The sequence below is a fragment of the Sinocyclocheilus grahami genome, unplaced genomic scaffold (assembly GCF_001515645.1).
Source record: "Sinocyclocheilus grahami isolate Dianchi unplaced genomic scaffold, SAMN03320097.WGS_v1.1 scaffold277.1, whole genome shotgun sequence".
Lineage (NCBI taxonomy): Eukaryota > Metazoa > Chordata > Actinopteri > Cypriniformes > Cyprinidae > Sinocyclocheilus > Sinocyclocheilus grahami.
Genome location: NW_015505456.1, coordinates 2,127,388 through 2,133,423, shown reverse-complemented (window position 1 = coordinate 2,133,423; position 6,036 = coordinate 2,127,388). Strand labels below are relative to the sequence as shown.

The 6,036-nt window shown below is 36.0% G+C and overlaps 1 protein-coding gene across 1 annotated transcript in view; it reads left to right on the top strand.

Annotated features, from left to right (window-relative positions):
• Positions 1–1,508: 1,508 nt before the first annotated feature.
• LOC107600110 (kelch-like protein 29) overlaps positions 1,509–6,036 on the top strand; it is a 273,806-nt gene continuing 269,278 nt past the window's right edge. The window contains exon 1 of the mRNA XM_016291900.1: positions 1,509–1,737. The gene's annotated coding sequence lies outside the window, so the exon portion shown is untranslated. The remainder of the gene's footprint in view (positions 1,738–6,036) is intronic.

Below are 6,036 nucleotides of genomic sequence, written 5' to 3'. Positions count from 1 at the left end.
TTTATATATATATATATAAGGATTATTCGATGAATGTAAAGTTTAAAAGAACAGCATTTATTCAAAATAAAAATCTTTTGTAGACTATAAATTTCTTTAATATCACTTTTGATCAATGTAATGCATCCTTGCTGAACATAAGTATTTATTTCTCATAAGCAACAAAATAAACAGTAGTGTATGTAGCTATTTGGATGCTTATCTCATATTATGGATAATATTTTTATTGTGTTTTTATTATATATTTTATATGTTTTAGGCGAGACACTGCAGGTGAATAGGGTAAAAAAAACAACAACTAATAGTTATGGCCTTATTTACCCAGCTGATTGATTATGTTGATAATTGCAAACATTTTTTGTATTACAAGTTTTCTAAAATGTTAGGTTTAAATATGCAAATGAGTCATCATTTAATTAAATATGCGCTCATTTGCATACATTTCTAGAACAAAAATCGAAACACTGGGTGATGTCAGTTTCAAAACTCTTGTTGAATTTTTTTGACATATTAGAGTCAAAAGTTTTTACAGAGGGAATTCTGGGTCTCTCATTTTTGTCACTCCATAATTCAGAAAACGCTTAGAACGGACAGAAAACACTATATATTTTTTTTACATTTTTGGGGGGAATAAAATGTTGTACATAATGAAGCAAATGAGTCATTATTTAATTAAATATGAGCTCATTTGCATACATTTCTAGAACAAAAATCGAAACACTGGGTGATGTCAGTTTCAAAATTCTTGTTGAATTTTTTTGACATATTAGAGTCAAAAGTTTTTACAGAGGGAATTCTGGGTCTCTCATTTTTGTCACTCCATAATTCAGAAAACGCTTAGAACGGACAGAAAACACTATATATTTTTTTTACATTTTTGGGGGGAATAAAATGTTGTACATAATGAAGCAAATTCTATATGAACAAATCCCTCTGTAAAAACCTTCAGGATACAGACAGGAATATAAATGTAAAGTTCGGTGTGTGTAAGTGCTACTGAAGTGGCTCAGTTTAGGAGAAAAAACTCATTTTGAGAAAACGGCCTTTAAAAATATGCATTGTAATTGAAATCTTTTCACACAAATAGATAAAGTGCTATAAAAGAAACACTTATCAGTGTCTTTTGTATGTTTCCTTTCCACTAGTCTGAAAAAACACTTTATGAAAAACCAAAAAGCCCAAAATCTCAAACTTGACAGGTGCATGAAAAACAGTGTTTTTGCCTGCAGTGTCTCCTTACACTAAAAATGTAATTTCATAAAACCCATGTGAAATATGAGTAAACTTGAGTAAACTTTTACACAGTTTAGGTTTATTTTTAATCCATAACAAAAGCAGTTTAACAGTTTTAAGTAAAATACAACAGGCCTTCTGTTAGATGAGTTAATTTGCTGCGCTTCCACGCTTCGCCACTAGGTGTCGCCGATTCTCACGCAAACGCGCTCCCGGAGCTCATGGCGCTGTAAGAGGGAGGCGCTTATGTGGAGTAAAGTATCAGCTGGGAGAGACCGGAGCTGCATTCACTCGCGTCTCACTGTGCGGACAGCATCTGTCAACTCCCCGGACCAACTCATTACAGCGCACAAAGAGAGAGAAACACACCTGCTACTGATGCGAGAGGCCACAGCACACTTTACAGCGCCATGCGATGAAACAACCGCCAGCGCGTGAGGAACAGCGTCCACATCTGAGAAACAAGGACAGACGCCTGGCATCACTGAGCAACTCGATCTGGAGGTGAGGCTGGAGATGGAGATGGTGATGTCGAGGATGGCAACTGTACATTATTATTGCATGGAGCGCTATTATATCACGTGCGTGTTCTGGTTTCGGTGAAGGTGTTCGGGTACGCCGTCCTCTTTTGCTGGATGTGGAAAAACTTCCTGCCGGGATTTAACAGCGAACGCTGGATTGGGTCACTTGGACCACACGGAAGATGCGTTTGTCCTGGATACTTCAAATAGTTGATTTGCCGTTTGACACTGGAGATCTACCTGCATGGAGAGTTTAGTTTCCACCCTTAAGTGCACCAAAACTCCATGGTTGCTTCTCCTAACCTAGCTAGACTGCCTTTAATTGTCAATATATGTGAAATCAAATCTTAAAAGCACAAACATGCTTTCTAGGTAGACAGCTCTCTAGGTTTGGAGACGCAGCCATTGGCCACCTGGGTCAGGTGTTTGTTTACAGCAGGCACTGTCAATATTTAATTTTTATTTTTTTTATAAAAGCTTTAAAACCAATGGCAGATTATTTTTTGTTTAATGACTTAATTACTTTCACAAGCATTATTGCATTTGACTAAATCAGCATTAGTGTACATGTAGTTACTTGAGAAAGCAGGTCATTTACAGTGTTCTGGGTTCATCTTTCCGCTGTAGTTTTTGACAGTAGAGATTTATGTTTATTTAATGTTTTGTTTGCTCTCTATAAGATTAACCGAAGAAACTAAAAATGATATATAATTAGTTAACATTATATATTTATTATATATTAAAACTAATATTTCACATATATATATTGTATGAGATAATATATATAATTATATATTATATATAAATATATAATAACCACTGTATAAGAGTTCAAACTAAACTCTGCAGGAAAGTAGATCTCCAGGAGCCCTGCTTTTTGAGTTTTTTTCCCCATGCATGTCCTTATTGATTGGTACAATATCATAAGGGAGTCTGATACAGTAGGAAGCTTTTGTTGAACCCGTAAGCTATTATGCATTTTTTTTGCAGCAAGTACACAAATGCAATCTGAATTGATCCCTACCAGGCAACGTTACGGGATTATTACAGATAGCAAAATCGATTGCATGTGCAAATGATACAACAGTGCATTTGTAAGTGTGTTCAGTGTTATCTCAGAGGTCAGCTGTCTCTCAATATAAACATATTTCACACGGCACTACACGCATAACACTCGACTCGTTTCCCCCGTGTCGTCAGGATAATCCGTGTCGTGCCATGCATGTGTTCTCATGCACACGCAGAAGTGCGGATTCCGTCGCAACAGCCGTGGGGCTCAGTGGAATAGCAGTGCTGTCATGTTCGCAGACGCAGACATTGATAACATTGGCAAATGTATCAGGTTGCAGCTTGGAACATGCGCCGGATTAAAGGCTTACAGTTTGGACGCTCTGAGCAGTCGCACACGTCACATCAATGTTTTGACACTTCAGTAGAATGAATGATTGCAGAAATATGGCTGAATACTCTTAAGGTTGGACTTTGCTTAGTTATATTTTGGTGCACATTTGCACTGTGCCCAGGAAGTGTTGTGGTGCCGGTCATATTGTTCCGTCCTTCTCTTCTCAAAATCAATATGTTTTGTACAAAAGGAAGAACAAAGAATGAGAGGTTTTGCCTTGGCAGTGCTAATATGTTTTCAGAATTGAAGAATATTGGAGCTGGGATAGATTTCTGCAGCTTTCTTAAGATTGAAATGAGAATTTCGTTTCGAAAGCGAGGTGGTTTTATTATTTTCAGGATATGGATACCTTCTGGGTATGTTGTTATGAGTGGAGAGGATCGGTACGGGAAGGCTGGTACAGGTGAGGTCACGGTTATAAAGCTCATTGGATTTAATTTCACATTGAGTGCATGAATGCCAGATTTCTTGAGAGCCGAGGACAGATCACTTGGTGCCAGAGGCGTCGCTAGACACTTTTTACCTCTGTGCCCCAGTTAAATATTTCTGATGAATCCTAATGTCTCGATGAAGATTGCCATATGACAAATTGAGAATCATTTTCTCAAATTATATTTTATATTAAGTCGTGTGTTTTCTATCAGCTCTGATTTTGTAAGCTGTTTTTTAGTCTCATGTCTTTTATAGTTTTTATCATATTTATTCAACAGAAATAGTTTGGGATTCAGTTTGATTCATTTGGACAGTTCACTTAAAGGCACAATATGTACGATTTTTTTATTAAAATATCCAAAAACCACTAGAACAGTGTTATATATTTTGCTGACTTGTGTACTTACATTATCCCAAATGTTTCGAGGAATGTTTAAATCCAGAGAAACAAGCAATTTTAACTAGCGACACGGAGCGTGTCTATAGTGTCATTGTGTTGCCTTCCAATGACGTCATCACCCCTCGATTTCCGTTTTGTTTTGTAGAAAACATGGAAACACCAAAGACGCTTTAATATGTTGTGTGTTTTAATAGACCGGTGACGACCACACAGAGTAGCATTATTACAGAACTTTCAAATGCATCTAGTATGATAAAACAGTGCTGCTTTACCCCACATACACACGACCGGAAGGAGCGGAAGCGGTCGACTGTGGGAAATAAAGTCACAGCTCAGCCGCTGCACATCTTCATTCAAACATAGCAGTGTCTCGTTTATGAATGAACTGCTTTTTAAACGAGTCAGTGATTCATGATTACCCATTCATAAATACTGTCCATTGTTTAATTTTGAATGAATCAGCCATTCGAATGAATCAATTGAATGAATGATTCAGTGATAAAATCAGTGACTTGTCACCACCTGCTGGCAGTTTGTTTCCTTTTTAAAGTATCTTTTCAGTTCTTTAAATAATTTAATATTTCTATATTCAACATTTTTTAAAACATTAATCTTAACATGAATTTATGGATTTAATTGCACTCATGCCACCTCTGATCCTCATTAAAAGTCAGAAAATACACCTACATGCCACTTTTGTGTTCTTCTGTGCCACCTCTGTACAAATTAATTTTAATACTGATTTCATTTGATTAGTAACTTATTCTTCTTATTCTACTTGTTCTTATTCTGTGGTTTTAATAAGAATTTTTAAAAAAAGCTTATAAAATATAATTGAAAAAAAAATTGACATAAAAGATTACATACTTTTAATAAAGTTAGAAAAATGCCATTACAAAGGTAAAAACAAAATTCCACTAAGTAACTTTAAGGAGTCAAATATCACCTCATAATGGTAAGGCTAATTTTTTATCAAATTTTGGATTATTGATTAGAAGGTGCTCCTAAATTTTGGACTGTGCTCCTAAATTTTTTAAGTTAGGAGCACAAGTGCTCCTAAAAAGAAAAATAAGCGTAGAGCCCTGGCCCTCTAGCGGCGAAAATTACATATTGTGCCTTTAAGCACTGAATCGTTTTCAGCGAAATAGTAACAAGATATTTTACTAGACAGAAAACAAATAGAGCACTGGATGGATGAGTTGGATATTTACCTACAATCCTTTGAAGGAAACAACTTGCAAATGTCTTCTATCTTTTGTCAACAATGAAGCGGCTATTTTTTTTGTGTACAGCATGTGAATGACTCTGTAGTTCAGGTAAAGATGATTTATATCCATTTATATTCAAAATAAGCGCCTGGCTCTACGTTGCATAATTTCCCACATCTTTTAGCATGGCTGTCTATTGTGATGCATTATCTATTCTGACCTCAGGCGAACTGCCTGGAAAATGTAGGTTAATGTTTATATAAAACAATCTGGCAGCAGTTCTGTGTCATGCATGTTTATAATCTAGAAATAAGAATGCTGAGGTTTTATTTTTAACATTTGAAGATGTACGCTAGTAGGGCTGCACGATAAATCGAAAATGGAATCGAAATCGCGATTTGACAGAAGCTGCGATTGTCATGCATATCTTTCAGTGAAGCATGGTTCTGTGATCAGCAGTAAATCTCCATCCAAAGGCCAGAGGGAGCGCTCTCGCGCTGAAACTCCAAATACGCCCGCAGAAGAAACCCATGAAATCCCTATAGCGGTAGCTGAATAAACAGAAGATTCAACTGCTTTCATTGATTCAACGTGACTAATAAACACACGATTATGACAATATATGGTTTATCAGAGTTATTCTTATTATAATTTTCATTAAAATAAATTATATTTATAATGCAATGCCTTTATCACTGCTTAGAATACTGTGAAATATGTTGCGTGCCTTATTCTGTGTAAGAAGCCACATCATCTCACAGAAGGATTTATTTCAAACACTCGACTGACGAAGTGAGTTTGGAGTAAAAATATGTTTAAATGTGGTATTTTCATATGCTT